This window comes from Sinohyriopsis cumingii, chromosome 9 (assembly GCF_028554795.1).
Source record: "Sinohyriopsis cumingii isolate HCF-2022 chromosome 9, ASM2855479v2, whole genome shotgun sequence".
Lineage (NCBI taxonomy): Eukaryota > Metazoa > Mollusca > Bivalvia > Unionida > Unionidae > Sinohyriopsis > Sinohyriopsis cumingii.
In genome coordinates, this window is record NC_142969.1 from 1,600,285 (window position 1) to 1,623,606 (window position 23,322).

Sequence of the window (23,322 nt, forward strand, 5' to 3'; positions counted from 1 at the left end):
CAACAATGACGGATTTGTAGAACGAAGAAACAGAATCATAGAAGTCAACACAAGTTTAGAACTAATGGATCGTTTGCATTTGGACATGTGGTTGCAAGAGAAATATTTGCTGAACGGGGTGAATGTTCGCCTGAGACTGAATCGTAGCAGTGCCGCTTTCCATTTGATAGGTACTACCGCTTGCAAAACTGTCATCGAGGAAGCCAGGCTCTACGTACGACGCGTGGAAGTGTTACCTAAAGTGGGTAACGATATCAGTCAGACGTTGAGCAGAACGACCGCTAAGTATCCGATGCGACGCGTGGAAGTGAAAACCTTCACCATTCCCAAGGGACAGCGATCCATTATCGAAGATCATCTGTTCCAAGGACAGCTATCCAAACGTTTGATCGTTGGTATCGTCGAGAATGAAGCCTTCAAGGGAGCTTTGGGTAAAAATCCTTTCTACTTTCAACACTTTGGCGTGTCCAAGATCGAAGTCAGTCGCGATGGCAAAACCTTGTGTACCCGACCCTTTGAGCCTGACTTTGAGAAGAAGAATTACTTGAGACCGTACTTGTCCCTGTACGAAGCCACGGGACAGTTAGGAACCAACACCAGTCACGGCATTACGTACGACGATTACAAAGGAGGCTATGCTTTGTGGGCTTTCCATTTCACTCCAGACCAAGTCAGCGACGAGGGACATTTCCACCCTATAAAATCTGGCCAGATTCGTGTGGAAATTCAGTTTGCAAACCGAGACCCTGATGTAACGATGAACGTCATCCTGTAAACAGAATTCGATAATACTATAGAAATCAACAGTTTGAGAGAAGTCATTCTAGATTACTAGAAGTCATGGAAGACTGTTATCCCTCTTTACCTAGTGGAGAAACTTTGGACATGAAATGTGAGGAGACTGTGGAAGAAGAAGTGATCATAATGAAGTCGAGATGGCCAGAACAAGAAGCCCATTCAGTCTGCTGTTTTGCCAAACAATTGGTCGAAAAAATGACGGAACTGATCAAGAAAAATTGCTATGGATGTCAAAACGATCATCCCAGTCAAATTCAACACGATAAATGCCTGATGTTGAGTCAAGAAGAAAAATTGGACGAATATCTGGACGAAGCTTGGAGTCTCATCTCGGACGAAGACGTGTGGCACCAGTGGTATAAAGACTTGCGTGAACATTCTTGTCCACGATTAACCACTCAAGAGATCCATCGCATCGAAGCTCTCCTGAATCAGAGTGAGGACACGAAACGAAGAAACGGTTATTTGTCAGACATTTTCAAGCAAAAAGTCAGGATCGAATTGACAACGTATTATTACCTGTGAAGAAGAAAAAAACAACACACAAATGGATACCTGGGAACTTTATTACCTTTTGAACCACAGTTCGTATACGGCTTCTTGGAATCCTGTCGTCTGTGCTAAAGATGAACTCCCTCATCGCAAACCTAAAGACCATCTAGCTTACGTGATCAACACGGACGACAGTCATCTCCCAGGAACCCACTGGGTAGCCGTCTACTTTCCTCAAGAAGGATGTGTGCAATATTTCGATTCGTACGGATTGCCCCCTTTGGAAGACGATATCATCGACTTTATGAGAAGAAATGCTCAAACCACCCGATTCAATAATGTGAAATTACAAGGCACAGATTCCTTGGTGTGTGGACAGTACTGTGTGTATTTTCGGCATCATCGCAGCCTGGGCTATTCCGTAGAACATTTAGTGACTCATTTTGATCCTCGTTCTTCTTCTAGAAACGATGTGAAAGTAGATCGATGGTTTTGTGACCATTATGCTTATCTTTTGTCTCAAGCTAGGAAACATAGTGTCCATCATTGGCCTAATGATTTCCAACAGTGGAAATCACAATTTCATTCACAACGTTGTCAGCCCTGTTTAAAGTAGAGTGTGAATTGAGAAAAATGTTTGTCATTTTTTTGAAGAAAAAAATGTTTGATGTTATCATGTTGGATTATTGTTAAAAATGTTAGAGTTGTTGTTGGTTAGTGTTAAGTGATTTTTTAATAAAAAATGTTGTGTTTTGAAAAAAAAATGCCTTTGTCTTTTGTTTAGCTATAAGAATGTTTGATTGATGCTCTTTAATTTCTTACTATCCCTCTCATGACACTCATTGAACGTTGCGACTCGAAATCCGTGTGGGGATGTTTTCCTTCACGTCCGCTCTTTGACTTTAAGAACCGGGGTTGTTTCCAGTCTAACCATCCATTGTCGACTCATCTTCCTACGAAGATGTTCTCCAAACTAGCTAAGCTCAACGAAGCTTACGTGAATTTGCATAGGGTCAGACACAGTCTGATACCGAAGCCAGAAGAAATAGAGAATGTGAGAATGTTAAAAGTCACTGAAGACCTGATAGAAGAGCTCTTCAGAGAGGAAGTGAACAGGGAGAAAGAAGAATGGACAGAGAAGTACAGACTTCAGAGACAGCAGCAACAGCAGCAACAGCAACAGCAACAACAACAGCAGCAGCAACCTGAACCTGACAGAGGCTTTGTCGATTGTCGTATCGACACCAAAGAGTTCTTCTTCTCTTTCCGAAGAAGCAGACCTATTGCCAGAAAGTCCATCCTCAGAGGACATCGCATTCCTAGAAACTAAAAAAGATTGCCATAGCAAACAAAAAAAACCCAGCCCTTTTCAGGGCTACCCCAATACTCTAGAAAAGAAATAACGATTGATTTGCCAATGTGTGTAGGTAGAGTAGTGTGAATATAAACACTAACTCCTTTTTTTAATAGTGTGAGTGTATGTGTTTGTGTGTTTGTGTTTGTAACCGCTCACGTACGTTGGTGTGGATAGTAGATTAAGATGATTTTTTTTGGTGTTTGAGGTGTGGGAGAGTAGATTTGGGGTTGGATTGCTTTGCGTATGTGGATAGTCTTTTGAAGCGGTTAATAAAAAAAAAGTTTAGAATAGGAATGGGTAGTATAAAAAAGTGAGTGTTTCTTTTAGGTCCGCGCGTTGTTTTGGTCATGATCTAGGTAAGATCAATTTTATGTTTTTAGGGGGATGTTTTCCTTCACGTCCACGCTTTCACTATAAATTGAAACTCGCTGGGCAGTCTAGCTACCCTTGTTGATTGATCAACACCAGAATGAATACCAGAATAAGCAAACTTCTTGAACTCTAGATACATCTGGAATATGTCAGGCGCCTGTTAAATGAACTGGCTGCGGAGGCTATAGTAGAAGAGGAAAGAATAAAGAAGGAAGAGGAGGAGAGAAGACAGAGGGAAGAGGAGGGAAAGAAAATAGGAGAGAGGATGGCTTACAAGATACCAGAGACAGAGGATTGGGGTGATGAAGCTAATCATCCTCCCTCTGCGCTCCCAGCCAAACGAGTCAACTGGAAAGACTGGAGTAGAAGATGCATGTGTGGCGCCAGGCCAGGAAGGTGCCATCATTAGATAGGTGCATCTGGAGTTCAAAAAAAGAAACAACAGCCCTTTTCAGGGCTACCCAATACTCTAGAAAAGAAATAATTATTAATTTGCCAATGTGTGTAGGTAGAGTAGTGTGAATATAAACACTAACTCTTTTTTCATAGTGTGAGTGTATGTGTGTTTGTGTTTGTGTTTGTAACTGCTCACGTAAGTTTGTGTGAATAGTAGATTATGGGTTTGTTTATTGTTTCTTAGCGTATGTGAAGAGTATAGTTTGGGTTTTATTATACGAAATGAGAAAGTAGGAGATGTTTTCCTTCACGTCCGCGCGTTGTTTGGTCATGATCTAGGTAATATCAATTTTATGTCTTAGGGGGATGTTTTCAATCATGTCCGCGCTTTAAGTATAAAACTAACAGTGTTTGCCATTGGAGCCCATTCTACGGAATAAGCAAACAAGAATATGCCATCAGCTTCAGCTTTGTATAACAACCTTATGGGAAGTTGGTATTGGATGGTGGATGGATTGAATGTAGCAGAAAGGCTTGAACAGGAATGGAGGCATGCAGTGACAAAAGACTTCGTCTCAAGACAAGTAACCAGCCTCCACTTTGCCATCGATATTTAAAAGAAATGATAGAGGATGAGGAGAAGAGAATCAGAGGTTTAATTAACCCACCATATGTGAAAGTGGGTAAGTTGAAAGAAGCGATAGTTTATGTGACGAGTGTAAGGTGTTTTTTAGAAGACATTGTAGAATGGACAGATTGGTCTTTTGTGAAGTGGGGCTTAGACAAGCTTAAGAAAGCGGAAGAAGTAATGAGGAATGTGCTGACCGAAGAGGTCAAGAAGATCAAAGAAAAGTGGTCAAAGGAAAGAAAAGAAGAAGAAAATAGAAAGAAAAAGGAAGAACTAGAGAAACTAAACGCTAACTGGATGAAAATCCAAGAGAAGTTCCGAGCCATGGGTCACCCGGACTGGATGCCGGAAACAGAAAAATAGAAGAAGAAAGGAATGATGGAAAAAATAAGAGGATGGTGGAAGAAGTTAAGGAGTTAGATAAAGAAGAAAAAAACCCAAAGGCCCTTTTCAGGTCCACCAATATTTTTCGAAAAGAGGATGACTTTGAATTGCCTACCCCTTTTTTTAAAAAAATTTTAAAAAAATAAAAAAATCCCATGTTCAATTCCCCTTGTCCCTAGATAGACCCACACTTTATTCCCACATGTTCAATTCCCCTTGAGGCTAGAGTGACCCAAGACTTTTTTCCCATGTTCAATTCCCCTTGAGGCTAGAGTAGCCCAAGACTTTTTTCCCATGTTAAATTCCCTTGAGGCTAAAGTGACCCACGATTTTTCTCCATGTTAAATTTCCCTTGAGGCTAAAGTGACCCAAGGGGGGTCTGCAATGCTAATTCCCATTGAGGCTAAAGTGCCCCTATTTACTACTATTGTTATTCAATTAAATGTAAATGTGTCACACGACTACTGTGTTATTTACGTTAATATACCCAAATAATATTTTGTAGGTGCATAATAACACATAATGGGGTCACAAATAACGTCATGCAAAGGAAATGCGTAACGACTAAGGCTTCCGAATGTATTTCGAAGTCATTACACTACATCCTTTTATTTCTTTCCATCCTTCCTTCTGTCTCTCTCCACGATGGACAAAATTACGTGGGAAAATGTGGAAGGAGAGATAGAAAGAAATAGTTTGAGCTGGATGAAAACCTCGAACTTATGCCAAGCAGCCTAGAGGGACCGGAGCCGTTATAGTGTTGTGTTTACAAGTTTCCTTGGGATTTGTCAAGTCTCACACAATACTAGAGACACAACTTCGCACTTGCCTGTCGAAACAAGAAGGCCATACCTGGCCAGGTAGCACTTATATCCTTACAATCGATTTTATGTTTGATTCTGTTTTTAAGTTCTCTTTAACCTATAAATGTAACATCTCTAAATAAAAAAACTAGCTTAAGACCCCCTCTCTCTGTGCACGTTGGTCAGTTAACATGTACATTTCCACTTTAACCGATCATGATCACGCTCTGACTCTCCCTGGATATATGATGGTAAAAACTGATAGACTAATCGAGCAACAAAAATCCAAAGAGATGGATGATATATACATTGTTATGGACAGCCCCTTTCCGCGAAAAATAATTGATCCAGCATACCTTCATCTCTCTCTCTCTCTCTCTCTCTCTCTCTCTCTCTCTCTCTCTCTCTCTCTCTCGCACTGAGCGTCTCAAGACACGGGCGGAAATCAAAAAGACGTATCGGATTTGCATGAGACCCAGTATATGATGGTACATCTGACATACAAAGTGACCAACAGCGACAGAGATATGGAGGATAAAAACAATCTTATGGTCAGTAGCAACGATAAGTAAAGCACTGTAAATAACTGTTACATGGGTGATGCGATGATCCATCGGACCAGCCTGGGTCAGTTATAGTGGTATGCCATTGAGCAGGGCACTTTACTCCAATTACTTAAATAACATACCTGTGTTGTTGTGCCATAGGTAACTAACTTGTGTTGCTGTACCATAAAACACTAAACCGAACCAAAATTTAAATGTTTGAATTACCTCTTGTTGGTTAGTTATTTCAGTTAGCATATTCCTCACTCGTTTAGAAGTACTTGCCGGTTATCGAATTGCAGCACTTTCACTGTTCGGTATGCTAGCCATACAATGCCTGTAGTGCACTCTTCATTTAAACCAATTTTCATTTTTAAATTCTACGCGACTATAACAAATGTAAATGAAGCTAAAAAATGGAGCAAACTAAATATTTTCAAAATGATTGTGAGTAACTATAACAGATGCAGTGCTATATTTCGTAGCAGGTGTCCCACGTGGCCGTGTAGTCGAAAGGGCCGACCTTTACCGACTACTGCCATTCCACCTCTGTCCTCGAGGGTTCGATTCTCGGGTCCGTCTTTCGTAGGTATGTGAGAAAGCTTGCCAGTGACTTCCTATGGGTCGGTGGGTCATATCGAGGTATTCCCTGATTCTTCCTCCACCAGCTATACTAACAGACATGTATTGTTTATCTTGCGCTGTAAAATGTTCAAGCCAAAAGAACGACATTTCGTACCGGACTCAGTAGGAATGGATGTATAAAGAACACTCCCTCCGTCATTGCAGTTTCTTGTAGTCAATCTTACCCGAGTTGGAAACATAACTATGTGTATTTGTGTGGGTATAAATAAAGCATGTATGTTATGCAAACATCACGAATCTTAATGGAGAGATTATGGCTTGAATCTTGCAAAGAACGTCCACACGCTGAAAATTTATCGGGATAGTGCCAGTTTATATGATGATGTCACAGTGTCCAAATTGATATTTTCTGGCGCAGCTGCTCATATGATACAGATAAATAAAAAAATAAATGCATAACTTTGTGTGGTTCATTATACATATTTTATAAACTTTCACAGGATTGATTGTCCAAGAAATGAATAAGAGTATAAAGCTTGGCTATCTATTTCAGCTGTATAGTAATCCATGGTATGCATAAATAATCATATAATGTGGATGGGGACACAGTATGTATCGACAAGAGAACTAAACCCTGAAATCAAATGTGCCAATTTAATCCCATGCATGAAACAGACAAGAATTTATTAGAATTCAAGCCATTATTCATAAATGTAGTATGATGGATCGACAGACAAAAAGAATGGATAATCATGGAGGAAAGGAAAATATCAATACAGACTTTTATCACATGTCCTTCAATATGAAATTCAGCAGAAAAGACTTCCAAGAGTCATTATTCTTGTTTTCCATTGACGAGATTCGTACATTGCTGAAACAGAAAATTTGCATAATATACATAATATACTTTTAAATCAAATCCAATTGATATATATATTGAAACATATTAACTTATATGAAAGATGCAAAACAATGTCATCAATCATCACAACTTCAATCCTGAAAGAACAGAAATAAGTCAACGTTTACCCTGAAAAGAAATGAAGAAGTGGAGTATGTGCTCTACTGGAATTGTTCACAAAGAAACAAAAACATTTACCTTCTAACACTGTACAAATATATAAACTTTTAATAATCTGAATTTATGGAAACAAACACAAATCACATTATTAATCAAAGTACATGCAGCTGTGACGTAATCATCAGAGGTCTGAAATATAGAAACAAGATTTATTTCAATGTCCTTAAACTTTCATGCTTAAAAAAAAAAAAAACACGGAACAAAATTATAATGGTAGGTTACATAAATATATGTTTTCATCTGTGTCTGAATATATTATCCAGTTACACAAGCATAAATGCAATGTTTCACATAATACAAATTGAACATAATTATCCATTATTTTTCTGACATTTCAGAATACAACATTCTTTTCTGTTTTCCCTTCAGAATAAGTATTCATTGCAATAAATTGTAATATTAACATGGTTAAAATGAAACAATAAAACTACAAAGAGACCTGAACAGTAACAAAAAATCTTAATCAATGTATTGAACATTTCAGAATTAAAAACAATAACATACGGATCGATATTAAATGATGAGTAATTAATGTAATGATGGTACAATCTATCTTTGAATACTATTGTTATTATCCCTTACATCAGTTGATATTCAGCAGCATCTCGAAAAGAAATTACTGTCAAACTTTTCTGGACTGCTAAGCACATTATTGTGATAGTTTTTGTTGGGTTTTTACACGGCAGATCATTTCCCTCTTGACAGTGTCATAGGTCAAATAAACACTAAACATCCCAAACATTGCTTGAAAGGATATTTTCAAATTGTTCTCGCATATCTGAGAAGGTTTCATAAGTTGTTGGCACTCTTAGAATACTTCCACCTGTATGTGCTACTGGGCGTCTTTCAAAGCCATATAACCTTGTAAACGCAACAGTGATCGTCTCACTCATAAGATTTGAACCTGTGCAAAACCGCAGAAAGTTTTCCATGCCTTTCTTGTCCAACCCTTTTACAAACATTTTCAGGTAGTTAGATGTGGTTTGTTGGTTGCACAGTCCATCACAGCTTGAAAGTTCAAAACATTCAATATTTTCTTCACTGTTAGCTTCTTTTCTTTAAAATTGTGAGAAAGCACATTTTTGTCCATTTGTAGATTGGTTCCAAACACCTTTCTCCAACTTTCAATGACAAACCTTGGTTCCTGTAAGAATTCTTTGTGTGTAATTTCTTCAACGATGGACTGGATGTTTGCAACTTTTTACACTCATGGGATTCCAAAACCTCCAACAGGTCATTCATATCAACCAACTCAAAGTTATCTAATGCTGCTTGAATTATGGTTCTTTCTGAAACTGGTATGAAGCCAAGAAAGGTTGTTGTAAGGATTACTGTAATCATACCAAATATTGCATCTTCAAGACCAATTTGCGCAATTTGTACTGGAAAGTATTTCAAGGTTGACAAACCATCACATATGATTATACCTACTGATTTCCATTCATTTTCAAGAATATCATCTCGCAAAATAGGAACCTTGATATCTGCACCCTAACAACAGTTGGGATATAAGCTTTTCCAGAATTCAGTGAAAATATATCTGGGAAGTCCAACACCTTCATCTCTTTCATCTTCTCCATTGTGTAATACCCTTTCCACTGTGCAACTGTTAAGACACATCTCTTCCTTCTGATATAGCTTTATCAGTTCAGTAAAACTGTTACCTTGATGTATCCTAAGTGTCAAATCAAGTCTATCTTGCTTCTGTGTAGATTGAAGCGTATTTATTTGTGGAGTTGGATATAAAGTATTGCCAGATTCAGAAGATACTGATTCAAACACAACAATATCGTCTATGTCATCCATACATAAAGTTCCAGCCTCTGATATCGCAGTACTGGTTAAGGAATTGCACGAGACTGAATGAGACTCCTCTGATGCCAAAGTTTGTAACTTTCGGCACAAAGTGAAAACATTATTTCATTATCTACTTGAACTGTCAACAAACCTGACTGGAGATCTGAATCACTGGACAGCATGGTTGATGATGGTGTAGAGCCATTCAGTGCTGTTGGTGTTTCACATAATGCTGTGAATGTTGTTGGCACATATCTTTCAGGACTGTCACAGGCTGAGGCAGATGATAAATCTAATCCAAGGACTAATTTCCCAACACAAATGGTTAATCCAGGCAAATTCGCCTCCAGAGGACTTTTATCACCTGCATCTACAGCAACAACAGGATGACTTTTTCTCGTATAAGCATAGAATCTAAAGTATTCTCATTTGTGTTATTTTGTACAGATCTTCCACTGTTGCCGAATCATCAACTGCTGACTGCAGGAAATCTTTTAAATGAAATTCAAATTCCGATTCACAACCCTTTTTTGATACACCTCCAGCGGAAAAAAGTCCCTTTCCATATTAAAGAATGTCTTCTGCTTTCCAGTATTTGTTCATTACTTTCGCTTCCCTTGTCTCACCACCATTTTTATTTCTAACCTGTTGGTAATTTTCTGAGCATATATTAAAATCGCACCAGCCAAGTTCAATCTTTCTCTCATTTGTAGAAGCATTTGCACTGCCAAAAGCTTGGCTCTTCTTTGATCTGATGACTCATCTTCTGCATCAGAGAAATCAGGTTTTTTGTATTCTGATCCTAGCTTTCAACGTAGCTTCTCCAACTTTTTTTTCTATTATACTTCTGTTGTTTGCTAAATAATTCCTGGACAAATCTTTTTGTGGCATATACATCAACAAGCTTTGGAATGTACAGTTGTAACTGACTGTCTGGCATTGCACATAGGGTTTGGCAGTCAATCTAAAAGACAAAAAAAATAAGGTCAATCATTTCATTAATACAAATTTCTTGTGATACGTACAAGTAAATGAGAGAGATTGGTAACAATAAAACTTGACTCAAAGTTGGCACCAGAGTGAAGGACTGATGAAACCCTACAGCCCGATGTAATGGACTATAATACATTTTCAAAGCTGGAAAAGTAAAATGTTTCAAGGCCCTAGTCCAGGACAAGTGATCTTTTGCCTATTTTACAACAAATTGGGAAAGCACACATTTCATACTTGAATCACTTTATCAACCTTTATTTGGCCACTCATGCCCTCTGGCCATAGCGAATGCTTGAATCAAACTCACATGTGTGATTTATATTACTACTTGATTGCATATTGGACTAACTAGCCAAATTATCAAAATATCTAAAACAAACAAATCTGACATGATGAAATAGCATCTTTTTTAAATGACCTTGTTATTGTGTTTACTCAACATCATCTTGTTTAAATGACCTTGTTATTGTGTTTACTCAACAGATACTCATGAGCAGATCATCATTTGACTTCAATCCACCATGAACTGAAATTAATGAAAGGCGATTTATAAATACAAGTGTCTTTTCATTTATGAACTGATTAAATGACAGTAACGAGTTGCTAATTTTTTAATTGATTACACAGAAGATTTTAGCATGCGATACTGCATTTGAAGTTGAATAATTACACCAAAGCAGCGGTATGTGTCTGCATTTACAAGACAAGATGTTTGTTATGATCACTTTAGTAGAAGAAATTGTACAATGAGGTGATCTTTTCTATTTGGATAAAATGAGTTTACTAAATGATTTTTGCAAGGAAGATCATCAACAGAAAACTTTGTAGGATAACATTTAAGGTTGTTAATGAGTCTGATGTAACTATTATTCCAAAGAGACATACGCCAGATACCGTGGCAACAAGAAATGTCAAATATAACAAAACTATGAGCCAAAGAAATTTTCTGACACATTGGGTTAATAATTATCCATGGTTTCAATTTACTGAGTAGGAGAAAAGATGTTCTTTAGTTGTTACAAACAATATCTCAACTGGCACAGACTGGAAATTCAACCAATGTATTTGTGAATGGAACTGAAAATATCAGTATTAAATCAAACACACTTCAGGAGAGTTTTGGACCTTGAAAATTATGTGCAGCAATGTATTGCATGACACTTACCAGCATGTTCAGAAAATCCTGAAAGTTAGAGTTGCTAACACTCCACTAGGAAAGACCATTTTAAAACTAAATGAGAATGAAATTCAAAACAAATAAAACAAATATTTTAACACAGCCTACACCTTAGGCCAAGATGGAATGCAATATCTTGATGTGGAAACGGTGTGTGCACTCCAGGAGAAGACGGATTTAAACTATTAAAACATCTCAGGGCAAGATTCTTTGTTTTGTCCATTGACTGAGTCCTGTGAGAAGAATTTAGGCAAGATCTAAATTCCAGTAATTTCATTTCCATTCTTGCAAATGGATGCTACGATACTGGAGGAAGAAATAATGTATATAAGTTACCTTGACAGTAACATAAACTAAAACATTAAGTCCTTTGAAGAAATAGATATGTTGTACATTTCTTTGTGGCTAACATGTTTAATATTGATTAAAATACATACGTCTAATCCTGTTCAAGCAAGAGACTGAAATTTTGGGACAAGTGAAAATGCAGAGCGGACAAGTGACTTTTCAGAAATCACTGGACAAGTGGCTGAAAAGAGAATTTGATTAGTAGGCTGTGGTGCATTCCTGCAAATTCCTCTCTCTCACTAGACAGAAGTTGAGTTATATCACAAGAGTGAAGAGTTCACATTGAGTGTTCATGAAAATGATGAGATGGATAACATATTAGGCGTGTTAGCATCACAACTAAAAATATTTAGTTTCATGCTGGTATCCTTTTTACCTCTTCCTGATTTCTTGAATGTAACAGGATTCAGTTGGCAAGACAAGCGTTTTCTAACGCATCTGACAAATATAGGACAAACAACTTTTGTTTATTCAAGATACTGTTTCACATTGCTACTGTATACATACATACATGATAAGGACAGTTCTTGCATACCTATACTATTGCCAATTTTGTAAATGTCTACAGCCAATAACCTACACTTAGATGACTGCACATGTGAATGTTGCAGACTTTAATGTTGTATTATTTGCAGGTACTATAAATTTCTTTGCATATTAAAATCTCTCCATGAGAGAGAGAGAGAGAGAGAGAGAGAGAGAGAGACAGAATAAGAGAAATGAAAATGATGTCATCTGAGCAAAATTGAAAGGACTAGGTTCAAGAATCATTCACTGAGAATTTTAAATAAAATTTGACAAGTCGTTTATGAGAGCATTAATGCATAGTTTTAACAAACATGGGACGGTTGGAGGTCTTTATAGGTTTGATATTAATCACATGGATCCTTGTTTTCTATTGTTTAGGTTACTAATTAAAAAAATACATGTATCATTTTAAATAGCAGTAAAATGAAAATAATTAAAAGCTGATTGTATTACTTACCCGAAATAATGATAGTAACAACCTTAACTTCACAAACTTCTCAATTCATGACATAATTTACTTCATAAAAGTTATAACGGCTATGTCCTTTCCAAGGTTCCAATAATTGTGTCCTATTCTTTTAAACTATTACAGCCACAATATAAAATTTGCAAATTAAGACTAAACAAGAATGAAGTCCAATAAATCTTCAACAAAGTGGTGTCTTTTGCACGTTTCCATAAGATTACAGATATATTTCTGGTACTAAATTTGTAAGAAGTCTGTATTAAATATGTGTCTACTGGTCTGAACATTTTATTAAATTTACTCAGTTTATCATGGCAACATTAACATGTTTAAGGGCAGACGACATATATGTAAATTACAATCAAAAGAGCATCAATCAAGCCAGTAGCCAAAGTGAGCTGAAACATAAACATAGTCTTATAATTGTGTTTGTGAGTGATTTGGATTTTTTACGTAGCTTTACCAATTTTTCAGTCAAACTGCTATGATGTCTGCAGTGTGTTAGTTTATAGTGATGTCTAGCACTGGGGCATCATGCTGAAGACATGCAACATCATGTCCCACCCAGTCAAACTTTCCTGACACCAGGTTGACCAGTCCTAACACCAACCTCTTAATGCTGAGAAACAAGTGAGGCAGCTGCTAGTACAATTTATGTAAGTTTTTGGTACGACTCAGCGGGGTTCAAAACTGCGACCTCCTGCATCCAAGGCAGACGTTGCAACCGCCTCCAGGGTGGTTCATTGTGCATACAATCAGATCATTCCTGTGACTTACTCACATCCTGAAAAGAGAACTCATGGACGACATTAAATTTCTCAATCTATTATACCTTCTGCTCTTGCGTTTTCTCAATCAAATATTGCTGAAGTCACCATTTCTTCAAAAGAATCCTCAAGTTGTCTACCTTCTTCCATCAGAATCTACCATACATGAAATAAACATATATCTTATATTCAATATTGTGAATAAGTACCTGAATTATTAAGTGACTTATTGTGAAATTATTGGTACATAATAAAATACAAAACTTACCTTTAATAATCATCATACCTTCATAAGCAAAGATGCTGAATTCCTTTTCATGACAGATTCGTCTCATTCCACCTTGTATTCATCTAGAGTCAAAGTAAGTCCTATATATTACAACACATTCATATTCATCTAGAGTCAAAGTAATTCCTATATATTTCAACCCTTTCATATTCACCTAGAGTCAAAGTAAGTCCTACATATTACAACCCTTTCTTATTCATCTACAGTCAAAGTAAGTCCTATATAGTACCACCTTTTCATATTCATCTAGAGTCAAAATAAGTCCTATATATTACAACCCTTTCATATTCATCTAGAGTCAAAGTAATTTCTATATATTATTACCCTTTCATATTCATCTAGAGTCAAAGTAATTCCTATATATTATAAGCCTTTCATATTCATCTATAGTCAAAGTAATTCCTATATATTACAACCCTTTCAAATTCATCTAGAGTTAAAGTAATTCCTATATATTACAACCCTTTCAAATTCATCTAGAGTCAAAGTAAGTCCTATATTTTACACCCTTTCATATTCATCTAGAGTCAAAGTAATTTCTATATATTACTACCCTTTCATATTCATCTAGAGTCAAAGTAATTCCTATATATTATAAGCCTTTCATATTCATCTATAGTCAAAGTAATTCCTATATATTACAACCCTTTCAAATTCATCTAGAGTCAAAGTAATTCCTATATATTACAACCCTTTCAAATTCATCTAGTCAAAGTAAGTCCTATATTTTACACCCTTTCATATTCATCTAGAGTCAAAGTAAGTCCAATATGTTATATTGATCCAGAAAATAATATCTCAAGCCACATCAGCAACTAGCACATAACCTGTATTGTAGAAAACAAAGGGATTTAACTGGTGACACATATATCAGTAAATCACATCATGACTCTTCTAAGCCGTGTTTGCACCAATAAGTGGATGGTCAGACAGATGGATGAACAGATATAAAGACAGAGATTAATTAACCAAAAAAAACAAAACAAAAACAACATATGGTTTGATTACATATTTTCAGGTGGACAGGTAATGGTGTCCTTGTTGAGTTTAACACCATTTATCAGTGCAAGACAAGTGTGAAACAAACGAAAACTTCAAAACCTCATCCCTTTGTAAAGATAAGAACCACTAAACTGCCCTTATAAAACTTGTATGCAGAGCACATTCGAAGGATTTGCTTCCCTAAGGACAAATCTGGAGGTAATTTTTTTTTTATATTATAGCATTTAAGTTTTAACTTTGCAAATTATAATGTTAACATTTATTCTCAAGATTTGACATGGAGATAAGCGCTGAGAAGACAAAACTGATGACAAACAGTGGCAAACAAATCTCAGCCAAGATTAAAGTCAGAGGACATGAACTGGAAACAGTGAGCCAGTTCAAATATCTTGGTTCTATAATCACTGAAGAGGTATCAAGAGCAGAAATTTTGTCAAGAGGAGCACAGACAATGGCAGCTTTGTCAAAGATAAGACCCATCTGGAGAGACAAGAATATCTGTCTGAAAACTAAAAACAGACTATTGCGGGCTCTAGTCATCTCACTCTTTTTGTACTCATGTGAGGCATGGACCCTGACTGCAGAATTACATCGAAGAATCCAATCACTTGAAATGAGATGCTACAGAACCATCCTTGGCATCTCTTACATGGACAACATCACAAATAAAGAAGTGCGTAACACCATCAGTCGCGAAGTAGGCCAATATGAGGACCTCCTCACCACCGTCAAAAAGAGAAAGCTGAAATAATATGGCCATGTCACTAGAGCCAATAGTCTATCCACAACAGTCCTGCAGGGCAGCGTCCAGGGTGACTGAAGGAGAGGTAGACAGAGAAAAAAGTGGACTGACAACATCACAGAATGGACAGGAAAAGTTTTGTGGAGACACAGTCATTGGCACATGATCGAGACAAGTGGAGGGAACTGGTCAGATGTTCAGCAGCACAGTGCCTAAACGACCACACTAGGTCATGAGACTGATGATGATGTTGATAACGTCGATAGACCTTTACTTACTATAATGGTCAACCCCCATCCAATGCTTTCCAGTCATGTACATTTCATACAAACGTAAGGTGCATTTGCTAAGTAGTGCTCCCTCTTTACTAAATCGAGATCTCGGATTAGAAAACCGAGATCTCGGATTACAAAAATATGTGAAGTGAGCCCCTTCACGGCCTCCGTACATTGGCACTGCAGTTTATGGAAAAACAATTAGTAACGTGATACCAATGACAAACAAACGTCAGGCCCGCTCTCATGTTTGTTATTTTCTTTTGTCCTAAATCGATTTTATTGCTATTATTAGGAGCTCATGTTACTGTTAGTCTGGCTCCCTGCTTAATATGCTCCTTGCGTTGCACTCCGCTATAATGTTACTGTGTGTGAATTATCGCTGAGCTAACAAGGCCAGGGTACCAGGCTAAGGTAGAATACACAAGCGCTGTGAAGCAAGCAGAATAATCAAAGAAGTCATCATATACGTAATATTAGCTCTCGCATTCTCTTTAAAAAGGCACTTCGTTTACTTCTTTTGGATGTTACGAATGTTACTAAATGAAATTTAATATAAGTACTGCGCAACGCGCTTAGTTGTCTACTGCGCACTACATATTACAGAAAACTGATATCTTATCTTAGTCCACGTGGATTTGAGTTTCTGTCTAGGCACAACTGGGTACCTGATAAAGCTTGCTGGCAGCTTCCCATGGATCGATGGTTCTTTCCGGAGTTCTCAAGAACTCTTCCTCTACCACATATACTGACAGCGATGTATAGCCTATGATGTACTGAAAAATGACGTTAAAGGCTATTGGTAATACGAATAGGCATAACAGTGTATGTGGGTGTGGTATTGCCAAAACTAACGTATAATACGTAACAAGCGAAAAACTAAAGATAACTTAAAAACGTGTGATTTAAACGTTCAAGGACAATCTGTCTTGCAGAATATATATATATATATATATATATATATATATATATATATATATATATATATATATATATATATAAGCTAAAATAAGCAATTTGATCATGGCATTGAGATAGTATTTAGCTTTTGCATTGTAAGCATCTTGTTACATCAAGACAGTGGAAGATTTAACGAGTATTACATGAATCATATACATTAGGACATGCGTTTAGAGCATGTGGCAATTACAACGATGCTAAGTAATGAGGGCTGCTATAAATGGGTCTCCCTCCGGTGAACACATTCCTATGAATGAGAGTCATATTACACGAATATCTGTAACTCAAACGTACATGTCAACTCTCACGCCAGGAGGAAAAAATAACATCCCTTGTTTTGGGGTCGTTCGACACCTACCTTCCGATCACATAATATCTCCCTATTTTGTTTGCAGAGAATTCACGAGTATTACATTTTTGTCGATTTTCATTTCTCCCCCCTAAACAAAAATCCACATAAATTGATATATCGTATGCAATCCACATACATCGTGTTCTATTTTATCATTTGTGAATATTGTTGTGACGAAATAATTAATATCATACTACAAAGGGTTTTTTCTTCAGCAAATATAATAAGGTGGAATATAAAACGTGGGAATAACAGTTGCCACATATACTGTAACTTGTGAGTGCAGATTTTAACTTTCAAAATAATGTCACAGGCATGTTAAGTTACAACAAAATAGGGATAGTTTATTTGCCAATTAGTTGCTGGTGCTTAGACACATACACACATGCACAAGCGCACACACACACACTGTTACGTGTTTCGGCTCAAATAAACAGTAACAAAAGAAAGAGTGAAAACAACAAGATTTGATAAAAATAACAAATAATTTATTTCCCTGTATAAAAAAGTAAAAATTGAAGAAGAAAAAAAAAGAACTTACGGTTTTAAGAATCAAATCCAACATAATCCAAGAATAATCTACGAATTAAATTTTATAAGTCTTAGTAATGAAATGTTCTAATACATTCAAGGTCGAGTCCCGACGAAAAATCAAAAATGGAAGGCGATGACGTATACTGTAGTCAGTATAGAGCTGATGTGTACAGTCCTTGTTGAACTACAAAAAAAAAACAATATTCCGGTGTTTGAATTCCAAATAAAATTTAAATAAATGTCCTTGTTCAAGATTTCTGTATGAGCACTCAAGCATTTCCAGGAAAAATAATTCATCGTTTAGAATCCAAATAATCTGAATAAAAATTGTAACTCCTAACTGCCACAACAGACACTTTCCAATTTAAAGAGAAAAGCCCAACTGAGAAATATCTCTATTCACATCGGTATAAAACCTGACTACTGTGCAATTTCGGAAAACCCATAATTGCGAAATAGAGGCTGTTTACATTTTTTTTAAAAATTACGTACTCCAAGTATGGCCTTGATAAAAACCAATCATTTCACCCCGAGAATAAAATAAAAATAACAAGTTGTTTACTTGTCTCAGTGATTTCTGAATCAAGGTCGGGAACTAAGTCAGACATAGAAACATTTTTTCTATTATTACGTATTTATGAAAAGATTCAGGTCAAACTAAATTTTATGGAAAATATCAAATTCCTAGCAAACAAAATTACATTACATTGACATGTCATTAAATTAAAAATTAAAACAATTAAAACTTATAAACAGACAATTAAATTAAATCAACTATAAATTAAATCAAATATGCATAACCACACACACACACGCACACACACACACGCACACACACACGCACACACACACAAACACACTGTTGAACATGGTTTTTTGATGTCGGGGAAGAGTACTTTTCACAAGATAAATGCAACGATAAGAATTAACTGTTAATTAGTTACTCTGACTTCATTGTTCGTGTACTTAAGTTTAACCTTTATCTATTATGTAGTTTAGCCGCAGCCGACTATAATACGAAAGTAAATGGGGCACGTCTTGGGGGCAAATAAGGCGAGTCTCAGGGAGAACTGTGCGTTCCATGGCCGCTCCCACCGTTTCACCTTTAAACATGATTTGGCCAAAATTCTTAAAATTTAATGGCTGACCACTCCATGTTTGCTCCCCCCTCCTCCTCCGGAAGAATTTCTGCAGGCACCGCTGGTGCCTCATTTGAGTATTTAATGCATGCTGGACCTAGAAGATCGATCAATATTTACTGAAACCGGCGGTTGAAAAATGCAACGTAAAAACCTCCCGATTTTAGGTTCCAATCTCCCTATTTTTTATTCATTCTCCCCTATTGGCGTTTGAAAAATTTACCAGTGATCGACACGAGCTTAATGTCGGATAATATCAATAATCAGAAGGAAACGATATCATACCGAGTGACAAAATTACCTCAGATTATCCCCATGACCCGTTTTGACCTAAGACCCTGTCTATTATACTATAAAGAAGTCCTATGTCAGAAGGGATCATGTCGGTAATATGAGGCAATTTTGTCACTCAGTATGATTTTTTTCCTTTAGATTATTTATTTTTTTGCAACATCAAGCTCGCGTCCAGCACCTGTGCCTATTTCCAGGCAAACAAAACAAATTACCGGGGATGGTCACACGTGCTCAACGTGTCTTTTATGCACAAATCTAATGTTGCATACACCTGCCTAATATAAAATTCATAAAAATAAAATACATGAGTAAGGACAAAAGGGTCCATATTTTGGGATAGGTATAATAAAGCTAAACATAATAATAACATTCACTTAACCTGACAAGACAGTGGAAATTCCAAGAATGAAAAGTTGATGACCCCCACCCCCAAGTTTATACATGCATATTTCGTGTCCGAATGTCGTTTTTGAGAACACGTGATGCTCACAGTGCAAACACAAGCCCGATCCCTGTGTAATCATTTTTGAAAAATAGTGTGTACTTAATAACGTAATGCGATTAAAAATAGTAGTCATTCAGGCAGTTTTTGGGACATTCTACTTGCCTTGAACCAATGTGTCTAATGCTATAAATGGCTAGCTCTGCTTCCTAGCCGACTATTGGTATTTCACTGGCTACATGCCATTATTCATTGACAATGCTGACAGAATCCAAGGAGTGGATTGTACAGTTACAAAAGGTGACTGACTATGAGACACCATCTTAGTTAGCAATGATAGAACCTCTCTAACTGTAATAACTATTTGTTGAATATTTTTTAAATTATATAATGTAAGAAAAATGTCACCAGACATATACATTTATAATATACTTTAAAATTAATTCTCGCCTGACAAAGAAACAATATATCCTGACCAGGTATTGTTGTTCTAGTGATGCTGATATAAAGGGTGGGTGGGGGTATACACCAGTGCCTAGCTAACTACTAAATTTGGCACAAAAAAAGAGACAGGAAGGAAATAAAATGAGGCTAAGGTATAATAATTACCTGGACATGCATAAAGAACAAGACAATAATAACACATGTGGTTCACTGCACTAATACAAAATAGCAGTTTTTATTATGGGTGCAAGGGACAGCTTTTATGCACAAATTTAATGTTGCATACACCTGCCTAATATAAATTTCATAAAATAAAATACATGAGTAAGGTCAAAAAGTCCATATTTTTGGGATTGTTATAATAAAGCAGAACATGAGAATATCATTCACTTGACTTGACAAGACGGTGGAAATTCATAGAATGAAAAGTAGATGAACCCAATCCCAAATTTATACATGCATTTTTCGTGTCCGAAGGCCATTTTTGAGAACAGGTCATGCTCACAGTGCAAATACAAGCCCTTTTCCTGTGTGATAATTTTGAAAAACATTTTGTGCTTAATAGCTTGATTCAGTAACAAATATAGTTGTAATCTAGGCAGTTTTTGAATTAATCCTCTTGCTTTTAACCAACGTGTCTACTGATATAAGTGGCTAGCTCTGCTTCCTAGCCAACTATTGGTAATACTATATTTATGAAAACCTAAGATTAAATTTGAAAATTGGCCTGTAACAATTTAAATTAGATTTTTTTTTTTACTTGTAGAATACAATCAATTAGAAAGACTAGCGGTATTATAGAAAGCAGAATCACATGATGTGATTGTAATCTTGATGGTGCCTAACATATGCCACCAATAAAACAATATTTGCCTACAAATAATGTAAAGGCGATATGCAACAAATAACACAAAATCTCGAATGTTAATAATGCTTATATGCCACTTTCTGGTAATTTTATGATTGTTCCCAACAATGATAAATATCGATCCATGTTGACTGAGCTTGGTAATTGTCCTATGCTGCATAAATCAAGTACCTTCAGCAATTTATGTTGTCACTGTATGGTTGTTGTAGTTAAAAGAAACTATGGTAACATCAGAATTGGACAGATTGTGGATGGGTCACCATTGAGCTTTCCATCCTTTTGGAGCTTGGAGTGGAACCTATGGGTACAAAGATGTGAAATCATTGTGTTACCATAATACCGTTAGACTTGATAATATTTTCATATACATTAAAATCAGAGATTACTGTAATTGATAAGTTAGCCACATGTTTAGTCTGACATTATCAGGATCACTAACTATATACATTGATTGAAAGTGGTCTTCTAAACTATCTGCATATTATTGTGGCCTTAAGTCCCCACAGAACAGGATTGAGATTCGTAGCACAATCATTGTTATAAATTGCAATGTGTACGTTCATGGTAGCTGATGATTCACTATCAACAATCCTGAAGCTTCTCGTTCCTCATAAATCTTTTTGTGCATTTCTTACACAAAATAGTAAACACACAATCACAATCTCGGAGGATTTGTTTTCTACATGTTTCAGTGTCAGTCAATAACATCACATTCATAAAATAAATATAGTGTGCTCTAGTGATGGTTTCCACGTACTTTCTTTTAACACAGAAACGCAAAGGGAAAATATTGGACCTTGCTCTTACATTTTGTACATTTTGCCTTTAACACATTACATAAAGTCTACGAAAATGGTTAGAGACCTAAACTCAAGACCCATTAATTAGTAAAGCATATAAGCTTAATAATATAATACATAACTAGATAAATGTACATCATGTAATGAAGAAAATGAGAAGAGAATATGAAAATATTCTACATGACTTTTTGTGAATCATAATCATTGTGTCATTATTATTATTATTATTAGGAAAGAACATGTAATATTGATCACCTTCTTCATCATAAAATGCTGCTTATGGCCAGTACAGGCCTTCCTACCTCGTTTAGGAACTGCTGTTCTTACGACTCCGTGGTCTTAAACAAGTAACAGAGAGAAGCGAAACCAAGAAGTTTATTAAAATCAATAAATAAATTATCTCTCTAAGTTACAATGTAAAAATTTAAGAGGAACTTACAGTTTTGTGAAATAAATCCCAAATAATCCTAAACATTGTAACATAAGTCCAAACGCATAGAATGTTCCGAATGACCTGATGCACAATCTGTCTTGAATATGCTGATGTACCAGCTGATCTGAATGTACAACAATTATATCATCCAGAAAGTCTTTGAGTACTTCCTTAATCCTTAAAAATCAAAAAGTATTGTTTTATTCCAAATGTTAATGAACAATTTGTAATGACAATGAATAATTGTAATAAATCATTTCGCTCAAATTATAACTGAACACAACTACACCTGATTCAATACATTAAACTAAAGAAAGGAATGTACAATTTGGTTAACCATGTCCTTATATACTATTTTCACTTGACCTAAGACATATAAAAATGACCTGAATGTGGGTCACCTGCTCGCTTCCAGAAAATTCTAAGTTTGTAAATAAAGCTAGACCTTGAACTCAGATATTAGTAAATAACTTATTTATAACTTACAAACATGACAAAAATAAAATACGCACAAAACTCTATCCACAATCGTGGACAAAGGTCATGCACACAAAATATATTTTATATACAAGACACTGTTAAGATTGTTCAGGACCAACAAAGATCACTTTATTTGCAAACATAACTGTTGCAGAAAAACAGATTATATTGAATGTTTGCAAGATTTCTTTAAATAAAATCCACCTCTCGTTGCCACTAAATGGATAATTCATAAGTATCAGTGACATTTCTTTCACAGTGCTTACAGAATCCACATTGCTGTACATACAATCAATGTTTGTAGACAAAGGTATGGAAATTTGGTATTATAAGTTGTTATTTCACACATTTATTGCTGAATGTAATTTGATACATAAGAAAGTGAGAAAAAAACTTACCATATTTTTATCCGTTGTTTCACAGCAGAGCACCCCCCCCCCTTTCAACTGTACTGATTTGTGTATAACCTATAGCCTTAACGCCTTTCGATATTATACTTTCCTAGTCTATAGTGTAGCTCATATAGAGTTGACAATATAACTTCCAGCAAGTTAACTTACTAAACAGGTCACGTATTTCTCCAGCCAGCAAAGGAAAAAAGAGACAGTGTATCAGCTGCACCAAAACAATTTAGATAAGACATTATCATGGATATATAGTGTATGATGAACTAGTTTTGCACTTTACATCAATATTGTACAGCAACATAATGGATTTATTAGCTGAACAACTATTCATCACATCGGAAACT

General features: G+C 36.1%; 2 long non-coding RNA genes across 2 annotated transcripts; both read right to left on the minus strand.

Moving 5' to 3' along the window:
- Positions 1-6,869: 6,869 nt before the first annotated feature.
- On the minus strand, positions 6,870-16,603 carry LOC149791164 (uncharacterized). Its single transcript, XR_016423319.1, has 3 exons — positions 16,494-16,603; positions 13,583-13,673; positions 6,870-10,202 (listed from the first exon to the last, which is right to left on the minus strand). It is a non-coding gene; the product is annotated as an uncharacterized LOC149791164 (long non-coding RNA).
- A 3,588-nt stretch (positions 16,604-20,191) lies between these two features.
- Positions 20,192-22,254, minus strand: LOC149791165 (uncharacterized). Its single transcript, XR_016423154.1, has 2 exons — positions 22,098-22,254; positions 20,192-21,156 (listed from the first exon to the last, which is right to left on the minus strand). It is a non-coding gene; the product is annotated as an uncharacterized LOC149791165 (long non-coding RNA).
- Between the last annotated feature and the right edge of the window lie 1,068 nt (positions 22,255-23,322).